The sequence below is a fragment of the Lissotriton helveticus genome, chromosome 6 (assembly GCF_964261635.1).
Source record: "Lissotriton helveticus chromosome 6, aLisHel1.1, whole genome shotgun sequence".
NCBI classification, from domain to species: domain Eukaryota; kingdom Metazoa; phylum Chordata; class Amphibia; order Caudata; family Salamandridae; genus Lissotriton; species Lissotriton helveticus.
In genome coordinates this window covers 1,112,170,967-1,112,190,934 of record NC_136067.1, presented here as the reverse complement: position 1 = coordinate 1,112,190,934, position 19,968 = coordinate 1,112,170,967, and the positions used below count along the sequence as shown (strand labels likewise).

General features: G+C 49.3%; 1 protein-coding gene and 1 pseudogene across 1 annotated transcript in view; both read left to right on the top strand.

Annotated features, from left to right (window-relative positions):
• RASGRP3 (RAS guanyl releasing protein 3) overlaps positions 1 to 19,968 on the top strand; it is a 672,488-nt gene that overhangs the window by 61,110 nt on the left and 591,410 nt on the right. The window lies entirely within an intron of this gene.
• Positions 8,679 to 8,751, top strand: LOC144765456 (small nucleolar RNA SNORA17; annotated as a pseudogene).

The window sequence follows — 19,968 nt, the reverse complement described above, 5'->3', positions numbered from 1 at the left end:
GTGCCTTCTTAGGGGTTGAAAGGTCTTTCATGATGGCTAATTAGTTATTTGTGCCACTCCCAGGTTTGGTTCTTTAACCGGTCTGGTTCTTTAGCAGGGTTATCAGGGTTATCAGTCCAAAGTCTCAGGGCTCTGGGTTAAAATAACAATATTTCCAACAATATTTCCCTCGGTGTCTACAGCACCCGCGGCAACATTCCAGGCAATTTCCTCGGCTCCGGGCAGCTCCCGAGGTAACTCCTACAGCCCTCCTGTGCACTCCTACCTGCACCTGTGCCGCCCGTAGCACTCGCGGCTTCCGCGTTCGCGGCACCTCCACTCGCGGCTCCTGCGCCCGCGCCCGCGGCTCTTCCTGCTGTTTACCCCCGCTCACCCCACAGTGCTGGGCGCTGGGCACCGGGCTGAGGTTGCCGGGTCCCGCCTGCCACCTGGTCGGAGTTGCACGCTGGTTTTCGCCGCCTCCCTGCCGCCGAGTCTACTCGTCTCCTCGTGAGTCACTGGTCTCTGGTTCCTGCTCACTGCTGCACTCTAGCGACCTCTACTGGGCAGCCAAACTTTACCACTGGTTAGCCGAGAACTTCCCTAAACTTTTCCTGGATGACACTTTCTTTAACCCCTTCGCTGCTAGGCCTTTTCCCCTCCTGTGCTAAGCCTTTTTTTGGCGATTTGGGGTAGTGCGCGCTTAGGCCCCTGTAACTTTTTGACCACATAAGGTATCCACGCCAAATTTGCGTCCTTTTCTTCCAACATCATGTGGATTCTAAAGGTGCCCAGGGTTTGTGGATTCCCTTGGAGGGGTCCCAGAAGTTAAGCAAAATACAGTGAAATTTTAGTTTTTTTCAGAAAAATGGGAAAAACGGGCTGCAAATGAAAGCCTCTGGGTTTTTCCCTGCAAATGTTATCAAAAAAGGGTTTGTGGGGCTGAAATCTCCATTTTCTCAGCTTTTAGAGAATGACAGTCTTTTGTCAGAGAACCAACATTTTTCACACAGTTTTGGCATTTTTCTGGGACATAGCCTATTTTTGCTATTTTTAGAGCTTTCAACCTCCTTCCAGTTAATGGTAGAAATGAGTTTGAAAGCAATAATGGATCCTGCGAAGCTATACATTTTCGAAAAGTAGACAAAATTCTAAATTCAGAAAGGGGTCATTTGTCTAAATCCATGAAGGTTTCTTTATAGAAACTAACAGTTAAATATTGGAATAATTGAACATTTGTTGAAAAAAACAGCCTTTTGTCTCAACGTTTTCACCTATAACTTCTTGTAATTTTGACAGCTCTTGGAAAGCAATATACCGTTACATCCATTTGACCTTCCTGGTTGTGGGGATATATAGGACTTGTAGTTTCACCAAGAACCCGACGAACCCAGAGCCAAAAACTGAGCAGCAACTTGCAATGGTATTTTATTATTTACTGGGTATAGAGCACTTATTCTTGGAAAATGTATACATGAAAAATCGGAATGAAAGACACCTATGTATTTCTGAATTTGGTACAAATTATAGAATTTAGAAACAGTATATATTTGCACATTTTCAAAATTGGGAATACTCATACTAGCATGATAATTATTGGTCATTTTTCAAAAAGATTTTTTTTTTACACAATGTCTTTCATTGAGAAGGGAGAAATGCATGAAAACTCAATAGGTAATAACAGTTGATTTACAAATCTGAATTACCTTAAGTCTCCCGATAAAAACGGTACCTCACTTGTGTGGGTCGGCCTTGTGCCTGCGACAGGAAACGGCACAAAATGCAACGTGGTCACACCTCAATTTTGCAGTTAAAAATTGACCCTTTTATGGCAAAGTGCCTAGCTGTAGTTTTTGCACCCTAGCTCTGCGGGCACCTAGGGAAACCTACCAAACCTATACATTTTTGAAAACTACACACCCAGGGAAATTCAGGATGGGGTGACTCGACTGCCTCCCACCAGGTTCTGTTACCCAGAATCCTTTGCAAAGCTAAAAAATTGACCAAAAAAAGCATTTTCCTCGCATTTCTGTGGTGGAAAGTTCTGGAATCTGCGTGGATCAACAAATTTCTACCCACCCAGCGTTTCCCCAGGTCTCCCAAAAAAAATGGTACCATACTTGCCTGGTTCTGCCTAGTGCCTGCGACAGGAAACAGCGCAAAACGCAACGTGGTCGCACCTCAATTTTGCAGTGAAAACGTGCCCTTTTTTGGCAAAGAGCCTACCTTTTGTTTTTTAACCCTAGCTCTGCCGGCACCTAGGGAAACCTAGCAAACCTATACATTTTTGAAAACTAGACACCCAGGGGAATTCAGGATGGGGTGACTCGACTGCCTACCACCAGGTTCTGTTACCCAGAATCCCTTGCAAAGCTAAGAAATTGACAAAAAAAACACATTTTCCTCACATTTCTGTGGTGGAAAGTTCTGGAATCTGCGTGGACCAACAAATTTCCACACATCCAGCGTTTCCCTGGGTCTCCCAAAAAAATGGTACCTCACTTGCCAGGGTCTGCCTAGTGCCTGCGACAAGAAACAGCGCAAAACGCAACGTGGTCGCACCTCAATTTCGCAGTGAAATTGTGCCCTTTTTTGGCAAAGAGCCTACCTTTTGTTTTTGAACCCTAGCTCTGCCGGCACCTAGGGAAACCTAGCAAACCTATACATTTTTGAAAACTAGACACCCAGGGAAATTCAGGATGGGGTGACTCGACTGCCTACAACAAGGTTCTGTTACCCAGAATCCTTTGCAAAGCTAAGAAATTGACAAGAAAAACAAATTTTCCTCACATTTCTGTGGTGGAATGTTCTGGAATCTGCGTGGATCAACAAATTTCCACCCACCCATCGTTCCCCCGGGTCTCCCAAAAAAAATGGTACCTCACTTGCCTGGATCTGCCTAGTGCCTGCGACAGGAAACAGCGCAAAACGCAACGTGGTCGCAACTCAATTTCGCAGTGATATCGTGCCCTTTTTTGGCACCTTTTGTTTTTGAACCCTAGCTCTGCCAGCGCCTAGGGAAACCTAGCAAACCTATACATTTTTTAAAACTAGGCACCCAGGGAAATTCAGGATGGGGTTACTCGACTGCCTCCCACCAGGTTCTGTTACCCAGAATCCCTTGCAAAGCTAAACAATTGTGAAAAAAATGCATTTTCCTCACATTTCTGTGGTGGAAAGTTCTGGAATCTGCGTGGATCAACACATTTCCACCCACCCAGCATTCCCCCAGGTCTCCCGAAAAAATTGGTACCTCACTTGCGTGGGTGGCTCAAGGACCCGCAACAGGCAAGGGCCCCAAACCTAATGAGGCAACATCAAAATAACCTATCACTAACCAACCTGGTTTTGCAAGGGGGTTCCCATGAGTTTTTGGTCCGGTGCTCAGTGGCCATCTAGGGAAACCTACCAAACCCACACATTTCTACAATGTAGACACCCGGGGGCTTCCAAGGAGCTATGGCTTGGGTGGATACCCCAATGTTCTCTTACCCAGAATCCCTTGCAAACCTCATTTGTTGCAGAAAAAATCATTTTTTTCACACATTTTTGTGTGGGAATGCGTGGCACCACTGGGCTCACACAAATTTCTTCCCACCCAGTGTCCCCCCCGGTCTCCCGATAAAAATGGTACCTCAATTGTGTGGGTGGCTCATTGACCCGCGACAGACAAGGGCCCCAAACCGAAGGAGGCGACATCAAAATAACCTATCACTAAACAACCGGGTTTTGCAAGGGGGTTCCCATGAGTTTTTGGCCAGGGGCTTGGCGGCCATCTAGGGAAACCCACCTAACCCACACATTTCTGGAAACAAGACACGCGGGGGAGTCTAGCGAGCACAAATGTCCTACAGCCCAGTGCTCCCGAGTAAAATGATACCTCACTTGTGTGGGTGCCCCAAAGCAGAACAGGCTAAAAATGAATTTTAAAAAATTGTAGTGTTTGGGATTGACAAATTAAGCACCTCACCTTAGTCACAGGCCTTTGGCCCACCTACACAAATGAGGTATCATTTTACTCGGGAGAATAAGCGGAACACTGGGCGGTAGGACATTTGTGCCGGCACGGAGATCCCACGCAAAAATGTATGAAAAAGTGTTTTTTTAACCAAATTTTAGGGTTTGCATGGAATTCTGGGTAGGAAAACCTTGGGGGACCCACGCATGCCATAGCTTGCTGGACTTCCCTGGGTGTGTAGTTTCGAGAAATGTGTGGGTTAGGTAGGTTTCCCTAGATGACCACCGAGCCCCGGGCCAAAAACACATGGGAACCCCCTTTCAAAAACAGGTTGGTTAGTGTTTGGTTATTTTGATGTCGCCTCCTTAGGTTTGGGGCCCTTGCCTGTCGCGGGTCCTTGAGCCACCCACACAAGTGAGGTACCATTTTTATCGGTAGACCTGGGGGAACACTGGGTGGGAGGAAATTTGTGTGAGCCCAGTGGTGCCACGCATTTCACCACAAAAATGTGTGAAAAAAAGATTTTTTTCAGCAAAAAATGAGGTTTGCAAGGGATTCTGGGTAAGAGAACGTTGGGGGATCCACACAAGCCATAGCTCCTTCAAAGCCCCCGGGTGTCTACTTTGCAGAAATGTGTGGGTTTGGTAGATTTGGTAGGCACGGAGATCCCACGCAAAAATGTATGAAAAAGTGTTTTTTTAACCAAATTTTAGGGTTTGCAGGGAATTCTGGGTAGGAAAACCTTGGGGGGCCCACGCATGCCATACCTCGCTGGACTCCCCCGGGTGTCTAGTTTTCAGAACTGTTTGGGTTTGGTAGTTTCACAAGTTTGCCGCCGAGCCCCGGGCCAAAAACTCAGGTGCCCCCCCAAAAAGAAGGTAGTTTTGCTATAGGTTATTTTAAATTCTCCACCGTACGATTTGGGCCTTTTCCTGTTGCAGCCACTATGACTACCCACGCAAGTGAGGTACCATTTTTTCCGGGAGACCTGAGGAAACGCAGGGTGGGTGGAAATTTGTTGATCCGCGCCGATTCCCGAACTTTTCACCGCAGAAATGTGAAGAAAATGCATTTTTTGTCAATTTTTAAGGTTTGCAAGGGATTCTGGGTAACAGAACCTGGTGGGAGGCAGTCGTGTCCCCCCATCCTGAATCCCCCTGGGAGTCTAGTTTTTAAAATTGTACAGGTTTGCTAGGTTTCCCTATGTGGCAGCTGCGCTAGGGCCCAAAATCCACAGGTAGGCATATTGCTAATAACAAATCTGTGCCTAGTCGGCTTTCTGCTGCCCTGTGTGGGTCGGCCTTGTACCTGCGACAGGAAACGGCACAAAATGCAACGTGGTCACACCTCAATTTTGCAGTTAAAAATTGACCCTTTTATGGCAAAGTGCCTAGCTGTAGTTTTTGCACCCTAGCTCTGCGGGCACCTAGGGAAACCTACCAAACCTATACATTTTTGAAAACTACACACCCAGGGAAATTCAGGATGGGGTGACTCGACTGCCTACCACCAGGTTCTGTTACCCAGAATCCCTTGCAAAGCTAAGAAATTGACAAAAAAAACACATTTTCCTCACATTTCTGTGGTGGAAAGTTCTGGAATCTGCGTGGATCAACAAATTTCCACCCATCCAGCGTTTCCCTGGGTCTCCCAAAAAAAATGGTACCTCACTTGCCAGGGTCTGCCTAGTGCCTGCGACAGGAAACAGCGCAAAACGCAACGTGGTCGCACCTCAATTTCGCAGTGAAATTGTGCCCTTTTTTGGCAAAGAGCCTACCTTTTGTTTTTGAACCCTAGCTCTGCCGGCACCTAGGGAAACCTAGCAAACCTATACATTTTTGAAAACTAGACACCCAGGGAAATTCAGGATGGGGTGACTCGACTGCCTACCACAAGGTTCTGTTACCCAGAATCCCTTGCAAAGCTAAGAAATTGACAAGAAAAACAAATTTTCCTCACATTTCTGTGGTGGAATGTTCTGGAATCTGCGTGGATCAACAAATTTCCACCCACCCATCGTTCCCCCGGGTCTCCCAAAAAAAATGGTACCTCACTTGCCTGGATCTGCCTAGTGCCTGCGACAGGAAACAGCGCAAAACGCAACGTGGTCGCAACTCAATTTCGCAGTGATATCGTGCCCTTTTTTGGCACCTTTTGTTTTTGAACCCTAGCTCTGCCAGCGCCTAGGGAAACCTAGCAAACCTATACATTTTTTAAAACTAGGCACCCAGGGAAATTCAGGATGGGGTTACTCGACTGCCTCCCACCAGGTTCTGTTACCCAGAATCCCTTGCAAAGCTAAACAATTGTGAAAAAAATGCATTTTCCTCACATTTCTGTGGTGGAAAGTTCTGGAATCTGCGTGGATCAACACATTTCCACCCACCCAGCATTCCCCCAGGTCTCCCGAAAAAATTGGTACCTCACTTGCGTGGGTGGCTCAAGGACCCGCAACAGGCAAGGGCCCCAAACCTAATGAGGCAACATCAAAATAACCTATCACTAACCAACCTGGTTTTGCAAGGGGGTTCCCATGAGTTTTTGGTCCGGTGCTCAGTGGCCATCTAGGGAAACCTACCAAACCCACACATTTCTACAATGTAGACACCCGGGGGCTTCCAAGGAGCTATGGCTTGGGTGGATACCCCAATGTTCTCTTACCCAGAATCCCTTGCAAACCTCATTTGTTGCAGAAAAAATATTTTTTTTCACACATTTTTGTGTGGGAATGCGTGGCACCACTGGGCTCACACAAATTTCTTCCCACCCAGTGTCCCCCCCGGTCTCCCGATAAAAATGGTACCTCAATTGTGTGGGTGGCTCATTGACCCGCGACAGGCAAGGGCCCCAAACCGAAGGAGGCGACATCAAAATAACCTATCTCTAAACAACCGGGTTTTGCAAGGGGGTTCCCATGAGTTTTTGGCCACGGGCTCGGCGGCCATCTAGGTAATCCCACCTAACCCACACATTTCTGGAAACAAGACACGCGGGGGAGTCTAGCGAGCACAAATGTCCTACAGCCCAGTGCTCCCGAGTAAAATGATACCTCACTTGTGTGGGTGCCCCAAAGCAGAACAGGCTAAAAATGAATTTAAAAAAATTGTAGTGTTTGGGATTGACAAATTAAGCACCTCACCTTAGTCACAGGCCTTTGGCCCACCTACACAAATGAGGTATCATTTTACTCGGGAGAATAAGCGGAACACTGGGCGGTAGGACATTTGTGCCGGCACGGAGATCCCACGCAAAAATGTATGAAAAAGTGTTTTTTTAACCAAATTTTAGGGTTTGCATGGAATTCTGGGTAGGAAAACCTTGGGGGACCCACGCATGCCATAGCTTGCTGGACTTCCCTGGGTGTGTAGTTTCGAGAAATGTGTGGGTTAGGTAGGTTTCCCTAGATGACCACCGAGCCCCGGGCCAAAAACACATGGGAACCCCCTTTCAAAAACAGGTTGGTTAGTGTTTGGTTATTTTGATGTCGCCTCCTTAGGTTTGGGGCCCTTGCCTGTCGCGGGTCCTTGAGCCACCCACGCAAGTGAGGTACCATTTTTATCGGGAGACCTGGGGGAACACTGGGTGGGAGGAAATTTGTGTGAGCCCAGTGGTGCCACGCATTTCACCACAAAAATGTGTGAAAAAAAGATTTTTTTCAGCAAAAAATGAGGTTTGCAAGGGATTCTGGGTAAGAGAACGTTGGGGGATCCACACAAGCCATAGCTCCTTCAAAGCCCCCGGGTGTCTACTTTGCAGAAATGTGTGGGTTTGGTAGATTTGGTAGGCACGGAGATCCCACGCAAAAATGTATGAAAAAGTGTTTTTTTAACCAAATTTTAGGGTTTGCAGGGAATTCTGGGTAGGAAAACCTTGGGGGGCCCACGCATGCCATACCTCGCTGGACTCCCCCGGGTGTCTAGTTTTTAGAACTGTTTGGGTTTGGTAGTTTCACAAGTTTGCCGCCGAGCCCCGGGCCAAAAACTCAGGTGCCCCCCCAAAAAGAAGGTAGTTTTGCTATAGGTTATTTTAAATTCTCCACCGTACGATTTGGGCCTTTTCCTGTTGCAGCCACTATGACTACCCACGCAAGTGAGGTACCATTTTTTCCGGGAGACCTGGGGAAACGCAGGGTGGGTGGAAATTTGTTGATCCGCGCCGATTCCCGAACTTTTCACCGCAGAAATGTGAAGAAAATGCATTTTTTGTCAATTTTTAAGGTTTGCAAGGGATTCTGGGTAACAGAACCTGGTGGGAGGCAGTCGTGTCACCCCATCCTGAATTTCCCTGGGAGTCTAGTTTTTAAAAATGTACAGGTTTGCTAGGTTTCCCTATGTGGAAGCTGCGCTAGGGCCCAAAATCCACAGGTAGGCATATTGCTAATAACAAATCTGTGCCTAGTCGGCTTTCTGCTGCCCTGTGGGGAAGATTTCGGGGCTGGGGTTGCCCCGATATGCTCCCAAGGGGGGCAGAAACATTGTGGCTATAGTTTTTTGGGGGTTGGGGGCATTGGTATGCCCATTCTGGGCAGCCCCCACCGCCACACATAAAAAAGCCAGCGTAATCGTTGGCGTCAAGTGGGCTTTTTGCCCCCCCCGGGGGGGCAGATTCGGGGCTACTGCCCCCATCCTCCCTCCAGGGGGGGCAGAAAGGCTGTCATTGTTGCGGGTGGGGGGTGGGGGCATGGCATGCCCATTTTGGGCAGCCTCCAACCTAAGACAAATGTGCCAAAAAATCCCGTGTTTTTGCCCCCCCAGGGGGGGCAGATTGGGGCTACTGCCCCATCTGTCCCCGGGAGGGGCAAAAAGGCTGTAATTTTAGCGGGGGAGGGGGTGGGCATGGGCATGCCAGTTTTGGACAGCCCCACCCTATTTCAAATTTGCCCCCCCAAAAAATCCCTGGCGTCTAGTGGGCTTTTTGCCCCCCCGGCAGGGCAGATTGGGGGTAATGCCCCCATCTACCCCCAGGGGGGTCAAAAAGTCCACTAGACGCCAGGGAGTTTTTGGGGCAAATTTTGATTAGGGTGGGGGCTGCCCAAGACGGGCATGCCAATGCCCCAACCCTAATAAAAATGTGCCTAAAAACACTCCCTGGTGTCTAGTGTACTTTTTGCCCCCCCCCAGGGGGGCAGATTGGAGGCTACTGCCCCATCAGCCCCCAGGGGGGGCAGGAAGGCTGTTATTTTTGTGGGGGAGGGGGTGTGGGCATAGGCATGCCCGTTTTGGGCAGCCCATCCAAATTCAAATTTGCCCGCAAAAAAATCCCTGGCGTCTAGTGGGCTTTTTGCCCCCCCGGCGGGGTAGATTGGGGGGTAATGCCCCCATATGCCCCCGAGGGGGGTCAGAAAGACCACTAGACGCCAGGGAGTTTTTTGGGTAAATTTTAATTAGGGTGGAGTCTGCCCATAACGGGCATGCCAATGCCCCCAACTTAATAAAAATTTGCCCAAAAAAATCCCTGGTGTCTAGTGGGCTTTTTGCCCCCCTGGGGGGGGCAGATTGGGGGCTACTGCCCATCTGCCCCCCAGGGGGGGCAGGAAGGCTGTCATTGTTGCGGGGAGGGGGTGGGGGTATGGGCATGCCCGTTTTGGGCAGCCACACACTATTTCATATTTGCCCCCTCAAAAAATCCCTGGCGTCTAGTGGGCTTTTTGCCCCCCCTGGCAGGGCAGATTGGGGGCTAATGCCCCCAACTGCCCCCCAGGGCGGGCAGAAAGTCCACTAGATGCGAACGAGTTTTTGGGGCAAATTTTGATTAGGGTGGGGTCTGCCCAAGACGGGCATGCCAATGCCCCCACCCTAATAAAAATGTGCCTAAAAAAATCCCTGGTGTCTAGTGGGCTTTTTGCTCCCCCAGGGGGAGCAGATTGGAGGCTACTGCCCCATCAGCCCCCAGGGGGAACAGGAAGGCTGTTATTTTTGTGGAGGAGGGGGTGGGGGCATAGGCATGCCCGTTTTGGGCAGCCATCCAAATTAAAATTTGCCCGCAAAAAAATCCGTGGCGTCTAGTGGGCTTTTTGCCCCCCGGCGGGGCAGATTGGGCGGTAATGCCCCCATATGCCCCCCAGGGGGGTCAGAAAGACCACTAGACGCCAGTGAGTTTTTTGGTAAATTTTAATTAGGGTGGAGTCTGCCCAAAACGGGCATGCCAATGACCCCAACTTAATAAAAATTTGCCCAAAAAAATCCCTGGTGTCTAGTGGAATTTTTGTCCCCCTGGGGGGGCAGATTGGGGGATACTGCTCCATCTACCCCCCAGGAGGGGCAGGAAGGCTATAATTGTTGCGGGGAGGGGGTGGGGGCATGGGCATGCCCATTTTGGGCAGCCACACACTATTTCATATTTGCCCCCTCAAAAAATCCCTGGCGTCTAGTGGGATTTTTGCCCCCGCTGGCGGGGCGGATTGGGGGCTAATGCCCCCAACTGCCCCCCAGGGTGGGCAGAAAGTCCACTAGACGCCAGGGAGTTTTTGGGGCAAATTTTGATTAGGGTGGGGTCTGCCCAAGACGGCTATGCCAATGCCCCCACCCTAATAAAAATGTGCCTAAAAAAATCCCTGTTGTCTAGTGGGCTTTTTGCCCCCCCTGGGGGGGCAGATTGGAGGCTACTGCCCCATCAGCCCCCAGGGGGGCAGGAAGGCTGTTATTTTTGTGGGGGAGGGGGTGGGGGCATAGGCATGCCCGTTTTGGGCAGCCCATCCAAATTCAAATTTGCCCGCAAAAAAATCCCTGGCGTCTAGGGTTTCCCCCCTCCCCGGCGGGACAGATTGGGGGGTAATGCCCCCATATACCCCCCAGGGGGGTCAGAAAGACCACTAGATGCCAGGGAGTTTATTGGGTAAATTTTAATTAGGGTGGAGTCTGCCCAAAACGGGCATGCCAATGCCCCCACTTAATAAAAATTTGCCAAAAAAAATCCCTGGTGTCTAGTGGGCTTTTTGCCCCCCCAGGGGGGGCAGATTGGAGGCTACTGCCCATCAGCCCCCAGCGGGGGGCAGGAAGGCTGTTATTTTTGTGGGGGAGGGGTGGGGGCATAGGCATGCCCGTTTTGGGCAGCCCATCCAAGTTCAAATTTGCCCGCAAAAAAATCCCTGGCGTCTAGTGGGCTTTTTGCCCCCCCCGGCGGGGCAGATTAGGGGGTAATGTCCCCAGGGGGGTCAGAAAGACCACTAGATGCCAGGGAGTTTTTTGGGCAAATATTAATTAGGGTGGAGCATACCAATGCCCCCAACTTAATAAAAATGTGCCAAAAGAATCCCTGGTGTCTAGTGGGCTTTTTGCCCCCCTGGGGGGCAGATTGGGGGCTACTGCCCCATCTGCCCCCCAGGGGGGCAGGAATGCTGTAATTGTTGCGGGGAGGGGGTGGGGGCCTGGGCATGCCCGTTTTGGGCAGCCACACACTATTTCCTATTTGCCCCCTCAAAAATCCCTGGCGTCTAGTGGGCTTTTTGCCCCCCCTGGCTAGGCAGATTGGGGGCTAATGCCCCCAACTGCCCCCCAGGGCAGGCAGAAAGTCCACTAGACGCCAGGGAGTTTTTTGGGCAAATATTAATTAGGGTGGGAGCTGCCCAAAACGGGCATAATAATGCCCCCACCCTAATTAACATTTGCCAAAAAAAACCCTGACCTCTACTGGCCTTTTTGCCCCCCCCCTGTGGGCAGATTGCGTGCTAATGCCCCATCTGCTCCATCGGGGGGCAAAAAGGCTGTAATTTTTGTGGGGGAGGGGTAGGGGCATTGGCATGCCCATTTTGGGCAGCCCCCACCCTAATTCAGATTTGCCCCAAAATATCCCTGGCGTCTAGTGGGCTTTTTTCCCCTCCGAGGGTACAGATTGGGGGCTACTGCCTCCATCTGCCCCCCGGGGGGCAGAAAGACTGTAATGGTGGCGGGGGGTTGGGGCATTGGCCTGCCCGTTTCGGGCAGCCCCCACCCTAAAAGAAAGTGCACAAAAAAAATCCCTGGTGCTTAGTGGGCTTTCTGCCCCCCGGGGGGGGCAAATTGGGGGTTACTGCCCCCATCTGTCCCCCAGGGGGATAGAAAGTCTGTAATGGTGGCGGGGTGGGGGCATTGGCGTGCCCATTTCGGGCAGCCCCCACCCTAAAAAACAAGTGCACACAAAAAAATCCCTGGTGCATAGTGGGCTTTCTTCCCCCTGGGGGGGCATATTGGGGGCTACTGCCCCCATCTGTCCCCTAGGGGGGGCAGAAAGTCTGTAATGGTGGTGGGGGGGGTGGGGGAATTAGCGTGCTAGTTTCGGGCAGCCCCACACCCTAAAAAAAGTGCACAAAATAAAATCCTTGGTGCATAGTGGGCTTTCCGCCCGCCCGTGGGGCAAATTGGGGGCTACTGCTCCCATTTGCCCCCCAGGGGGGGGCAGAAAGGCTGTAATGGTGCCGGGGTGGGGGCATTGGCGCGCCCATTTCGGGCAGCCCCCACCCTAAAAAAAGTGCCCCCAAAAAAATTCCCTGGTGTATAGTGGGCTATTGCCCCATCTGCCCCCCAGTGGGGCAGAAAGACTAAATACTATAAATGTATTTATGGGGGGAGTGAAGGCCCTTGCCCAAGGGGCCGCTCCCCCCTCCCTGGTGTCTAGTGGGTGGATCCCTGCTTGGGGATCGCCCTCCATTCCGTCATGAGCATGGAAGGGGTTAAAAAGGAATCGTCCCTGGTAGCATGGAAATGCACCAGGTACTTGCTTATCCTCGTTATTAATTCAGCAAAGAGCTGATGCCCTCCTTATTAGAATGCAGGTTGCTGAAGGGGCCTTGAAAACTACCATACATGGCCCTGTATTTAAAAACAAATTGACAGAACTCAACCATGAGATTGCTGAGCACAAGGAATTTCTGATGAAGCAGAAGGTTAGCAAGCTTCAGAAGGATATAAGCAGATTTAACAAAGAAAAAAGATACCCCTATCTGAAAGCAGACTATACCAAGAGCAGCACTAGCTATTCTTCTGATGAAAATAGTGAATCTGACAGAAGAGACTCAGCTAGCAGTGACTCCAGCAATGGGAGCTGGAAGGGTTTGAATCAGAGGAGAAAGAATTATCCACAAAACCCCCACTACCCTGTACAGAATTTGCAAGGCTGCAGCCTCCTTTTTGGCCTTTCCAGATGTATCCCCAGGGCCAACCGCAATACTTCCCTGCCAGCAAGCCACCTTTTTTAGGCAGAGACTGGGGCTGAAGAAGAGGGCGCAAAAGGGGAGGACAAAAACAAGTCCAGTGACAGGACCAGGAATCGAATATGATGGAAACCAGGAGCAAAACACAGGGCAGGAGAGTCTAGTGGTTAATTTGTCACATAGACAACTGACACCTATGGAACAAACAGTACTTGAGAAAGGCCTTGGCTATGTCCCCACCCCCATAGAGGACAGTTTTCGGGAACAATGCAAAATCCAGAAACTGTTTAGAAAAATACGCCTTAAAGCCCACTTCGATGGTACTGAGGAACCAGCCAGACTGGATTCAGGCCTTCGCAATCCCTCCACCTTCACACCTACCATTTGCATGGTACCTGTGGAGGTAGTGACCTTTGAGAAAGCTGTCTTAAAAGAACTGAAGAACCAGGACACCAGAGTTCCTTTCCATAATCTCTCTAAACAAGAACATGCAGCGATTAGATCATTGACTGAGGACAAAAGCATTACAATAAAGCAAGCTGACAAAGAAGGCGCCACAGTCATACAATCCACTTCGGATTACAACACCGAGCGTCAACGCCAACTACGGAATAGTAAATTCTATACTCCAATAACAACAAACCCCACCATGGTCTAGGAGGCAGAGAGTAATGGGTGGATCAGTGGTAAAGAAGCTGATTTCTTGATTACCAAAAATCCCCAAACACCCTATTTTTACACTCTGCCGAAAATACATAGGGGACCACCCCTGTCCCGGGCAGACCTATAGTCTCAGGAATCGGCTCACTCTTGAAGCAGCACCTGTAGTGAATGGAGGAGGGTCCCTGACCATCACCCGTTCTCACCACTGAGATCACCCGAGAATATCTGATGCACAAAGGAGGCTGAAGTGGCGGGACTGATGGTCTAGCTGGTCAACCTTGCACACCGAAGCTCAATCTGAAAAGTAGACGAACACAGCGCGGGCGGTTGTGGCCCCCTTCCCGGTTGTTGTGCATTGTCTGACTACAGCAGAGAGGAGTCCAGATTTGGAAAAGGTGGAGGAAAGGGTACTGAAGGAAAACCGACAGGCCGATGGCGAGTCCTCCCGGCTCGCTGGGTAGGCGGCGGGGACTACCTCGGGACATCCTGTATTCTACCATCGACTGGTAAGACGTGGTGTGCACATGGCATCGAGCAAGGGCCCTAAGGCCAACGCGCAGAACAAACTTGCAAAATTCACCTGGAACAAGGCGGGAGAGGAGAGAGACACTTATCAAATGGAAAAGGCCAAGGTACAAACTGCTCCCAAATCGGGGTCGGAGCCGACGCTACACGACGTAATCACTGCAATAAACGGACTACGCACCTCGCTGGACTCATCAGAGAGAGCAGACTTTCGTAAAATGGATGACAGGGTTAAAGACCTTAAAATCGTTACTACGGCGTTGCAAGTGGACACATCCCAGCTCCAACAGCAGGTGACTGACTTGCAGACCAAACAGGAGCGAATGGCGCAGCAACTTGATGATTATGAAGGAAGGGCGCGTCGCAATAATATAAGAATCCTAGGCGTCCCAGAGCGAGCTGAGGGGCCTGCAGCTGACCTGTATGTAGAAGAGTTGATAAGGCCACATTTGCAACCCAAGACCCTTTCACGCAACTTCTCGATAGAGAGAGAGCATAGGGGCCCCCCCAAGACCCCTCATTGCCCGTGTCTTCAACTACCGAAACAGAGATATATTACTGCAGACGGCAAGCTCAGGGCTGCAGCTTTCAGGCAGTAAAGAAGGAGCTCCGAGCCAGAGAGGTGAAATACGCCATGCTCTTTCCGGCGAAACTGAGAGTGGAGTCCGATGGCAAAACATGGTTCTTTATGTCGCCGGAGGAAGCATGTGACTGGCTGTAGGGATGGCGAAGGTGGGGGTCCAGAGAAGAGATCGTACCAGCAGACCTAGACAACAGAGGGGGACCATGGACATTTTGCCAGAGAGTGGCTCAGCGGATAGAAGTGAGAAGACAGCAGAGCCTGGATAGACTTTTGTGACACGGGGTGCCAACTGGCAGCTCTGCAGAAGCTCAAGTATTGCTGAGTGGGGGATTAAGTTATTAGGGCCCACATGTATCTGTGGCTGCTTGGAGATTTGATTGATGTATGTTTAGCTATTTTGCACCTCACTGTGGGAGACCTTCTTGGGACACTCAATGGTTACGGACAAAGGTTGAAATGCGACAGACAAGATGTAACGTGAAACTAGCGGGGAGGGGGACTAGCTAAGCCTGTGCTCTTTCAATATGTTGGGGGGGAGAGAGGCACTCTGCCTAGTTGGGGAGTGGGTAGTTTTACATCCACAGGCAGGGAAGCCGGGGGGAGGGTGGGGGAATGGAGGGGGGAGGAGTGTTCATTTGTTCATTGTTTTATTGATTTGAAATGTAGCGATTGTAGGTTGGTCTATGCCGATTTTCACACTGGTCTCAGAAGCGGGGAAAACACGCATGGAGAGGTTATTCATGCTCAACTGGTATTAGGTGACAAGTATCCATTGACATTTTTCTACTGTATTGTGTATTTCATAATGTTTTCCGATGGGGCTGATAGAGATCGATAAAATACAAAGGGGAATTGTTCAACAGTATTTGAAGAGGCACTCTCCATGCTTGGTACTACTTCAAGAAACTCACCTGGTTGGTTGCAAAAGTACAGCCCTTACTCGGTGGGGATACAAACTCCTGGTACACGCGGACTATACAACTGGTTCTAGGGGTACAGGGATCTTAGTGAAAAGAAGTACTCCCTTTATAGTATCCAAGACGTGGGCGGACCCTGGGGGATGATTTGCTGTTTTAGAAGCCCAGTGGAAGGGGGGGCACTTAATGTCATCTCGCTATACCTGCCACCGGCATTGTGCAAGACAGCCCTGGTGGACCTTGGCAAAGTCTTAACCGACCTCTTAGAAGGCACCTTAATTATGGGTGGGGACTATAACATGACAATGGATGATAGGACGGATAGGCATCCACAGCGGCCTGGAGCTAGACCAAATGAACTCATGGCAGAATTCACCATTGGCACTAGGGCTCACAGACGTGGGGCGTGAATTACATCTGGTTAACACACAATGCATGTATTTCTCTGGTGTTCACAAGAGCTTATCCCGTATTGATTACTTTCTAACATACACAGCCTCGTTTGGCAGTTTTAGGAACTTCCAGGTCCTACCCAGAGGTATCTCAGACCACTCCCCAGTCAGAATTGACTTCACACACTGGGAACAACAGCCACGCACCACCATCGTCCTTAGCCAGTGGCTGCTGACAATACCTGATATTAAAGAGGAACTGCGTACACAAACAGGGAACTACTTTAAAGAAAATGTAGGATCGGTTGATTCTGCTCAAACCTAATGGGAAGCATATAAAGTGGTTTTAAAGGGAGAGACCCTGTCTTTAAAAACGGGGTATATTCAAAAGAGGCGACGGTTTTCAGTGCAGATAGAAGAAGACCTCCAAAAGCTAGAAGAGGGTCAAGCACACAACCCCTCTAGCGACACAGACCACAGAGTGATCCTTAAACAAGGCGACTATAGACTTAAAGCTCGAGAACACATGAGGCCAAACATGGCAATACCAAACACAGGTTATACGAACTAGGCGACAGGGCTGGCAAGACCCATGCGTGGTTGGAAAAGAGAGAACAGGGCACGAGATGGGTACCCAGATTGCAGATGCCGGAGGGAAAGATACCCGCACATCCTAGGGACATTGCGGAGGCATTCGCTGACCACCTAGAGAAGATATATTCCCCTTCCACCGCTTACACGATGGAAGACTCACGTCAGCTCCTCGCGGACAGTGCTGTGCCAACCCTTTCGGTATCTGACAGTGACACCCTAGATGGGGACCTGACAGATGAAGAGATTCAAAAGGCCATTGGTCAAATTCATTCCGGGAAGGCGATGGGGCCGAATGGCACCGCCATTGAATTTTTAAAAGTTATCACCTCCCAAGTAACCTCGCATTTACGAGCCATGTATGAAGAAAGCTATGAGAAGGGACGGTTGCTGGAAGATCAACGTCTGGCCACCATTGCGGTTATTCATAAGCCCGGGAAACCGGCAGACAGGTGTGGCTCATATAGGCCAATTTCATTGATCAGTGTTGAAGCTAGGATCCTAGCAATGGTTCTTGCCATGCGGCTCATGACAGTGATTTTATCCCTAGTGCACCTTGATGAATCAGGATTTATGCCCGGGAGAAACACGGCTCTTAACATACGCCGTCTCCATAATGTGCTGGCGCGCAGTGACGTTCTGGAAGAAGATGCAGTTATATTATGTTTGGATGCCTCTATGGCAATTGACTCTATAGAATGGCCATACTTATTTGAAGTCCTTACCAGAGTAGGACTGGGTCCCAAATTTATCGGAGGGATGAAATTGTTATACGCCGACATCCAGGGACAAGTCAGAGTGAATAAATATACGTCTCGCGCGTTCACGCTGCGGAGGGGCACAATACAGGGGTGTCCTCTGTCCCCACTGATATTCTCTCTTATGCTGGAACCCTTGGTGGCGTGAGTACATCAGGACGCAATGATACAAGGCTTGCGATGGACAAAGGATCAGGAAGATTGAATATCCTTGTATGCCAACGACATACTATTGTATCTCTCCTCCCCCTATAAATCCATAAATGCTGTTCTGAACATATTGACACATTTCGGGAAATACTCTGGGTATGCGATTAATTGGAGCAAGTTGGTGTTATTCGTGCTTCATGGACAGATCCCCTGTCTTCCAGCAAACTGTCCAGTAGAAATAGCTAGAGAAGGATTCCGGTTTCTGGGGGTTTTTGTTACGTTGGACCCTGCCCTCTTCTACACTCTTAACTTGGCGCCCCCGTTCGCTAGGCTGAGAACAGATGTAAAACACTTGAGGTCACTGCCTTTGTACCTGGTGGGTCGAGCTGCCGTTTTTAAAATGTTGGTACGTCTGCGTTTTTTATATATTCTTCAAAACTGCCCAAACTGAGTTCCAGACACTTATTTCGGAGCGGTGGAAAGTGAGGTCCGCGCGCTGCTTTGGGATGATAGGGCCCCTAGATTGGCACTGAAAAAGCTGACAATAAGTTGGTATGATGGAGGTATAGCATTACCGGATCTCAAGCTTTACTATTGGGCCTCGCAACTAGTGAATCATTGGCTATACCACCCACCCACAGACCTGGCCTATGCCCTAGATAGGTACCAGACAGATCGTTCGGGGTACTTGGGGGCCCTATACTCAGATACTAGGAAAAAGGGATACGTTGGACCCACCTTGCACACAATAGGGCTCTGGCGCCAGGCAAATTCCAGGCTGGGCTGGGCCAACACACTTACCAAAGTAGCGCCACTATGGTACACCCCAAAATTAGGCATGCTGTGTTATCAACCAGGGTTCGATAAGTGGGACATGATTGGGATCTCAGTAGTGAAGGATCTGGTTAAAAAGGGCTCGATTATTAAATTTGAGGAACTCCAGAGACACCATTAAATAGCTTGCGGGGAAATATTCCAATACATGCAAATAAGGCATGCCCTGCAAGTGGCATTTTCAAACCTCGAGAACATACCTAATCATCACTGTTAGAAGATCGCTTGCTAGATGGGCCAAAGCCATATCCTTAACATATAAAAAACTCAGCAACAATTTGCCAGATAGTTTTGGTAAGCTCAAGGAAAAGTTGGAGAGAGACCTGGGTTCAATGGATGAGGAGGATTGGCGATCAGCTCTTATTTCCCCTAGAGAAGCAGTTATTACACTCCGATTTAGATTAATACAATTTAGGATTCTACACAGGTCCTGTATGACGGGGATAACCCTGGCCAAAATAGGCACAAGATCAGACGACCTATGTTTGAGGGGTTGCCGACAGCCAGTCACCTTCTATCATATTATCTGGGATTGCCCGGCGATTCACCATCTCTGGGAGGAAGCCACCAAACACATACAGACCGCACTAGGTAAGGAGGTGATACTGACACCGAAACTGGGATTACTGAATATCTGGGCCGCAAATGACCTTACTGAAATTGAACAACAGTTAGTGATGTTAGGGTACACATTGGCAAAACGGGAACTGGCAAGGGTTGGGGGGAGAGACTCCACCTTTCACTTCTTTGTGGATGAAAGAATTAGACAGATGCATGATAGCGGAGAAAGAAGTTTTCATAACCTGAGGCTGCCCCAGAAATGGGACAGCAAATGGTCCAAATGGAATGTTTATCATGGTGACATCTGTGTATACCCAATGGTAGAGTTGGAACGCGTAGAGATGCGAATAGAGATGTACACAATTAACATAATTGTTCTGATGACCTCTATACACTGTACTAATGAGTATGAATGAATGAATGAATAGATTTATTTGTGGTTACTCAAAACCATTAAAATAATACAAAAAACAAAAATAGAGAAGAACATTCCATTATTATCAAAAAGATTAAATAGTTAAAAACATAAGCATTGTTAAAATCTAAAATTCATTAGTCCATTTGTGCTCACCCTTCAATCTTGCCTGGTCTAAATGGGATGGGCTATTAAGTCTCGATGGTGTGAGAAATCAGTGCAGGTACTGGTCCAGTTACCTAGCTGGGGGAGTCCATCAATTTCCAGCGTGTCTGTTGTATGAATTTGCTGAACATAGCCATATGTTTCACTGTTTCCAGTATGAACAGGTGATAAACAGCCTCCTTTGTGGATCTGAGCCCTTGTTGTAGTAAAATTGGCTTAAGGTAAAGACTACGCTCAGAACACAAGACCGGGCAGCAAAATAGAATGTGGGGCAAACTCTCATGTTTATATTTTCAGTACCCCATCTGTATTGACCTCGAGGGGTATAGTTCTTTAAGGGGGAGAGGATG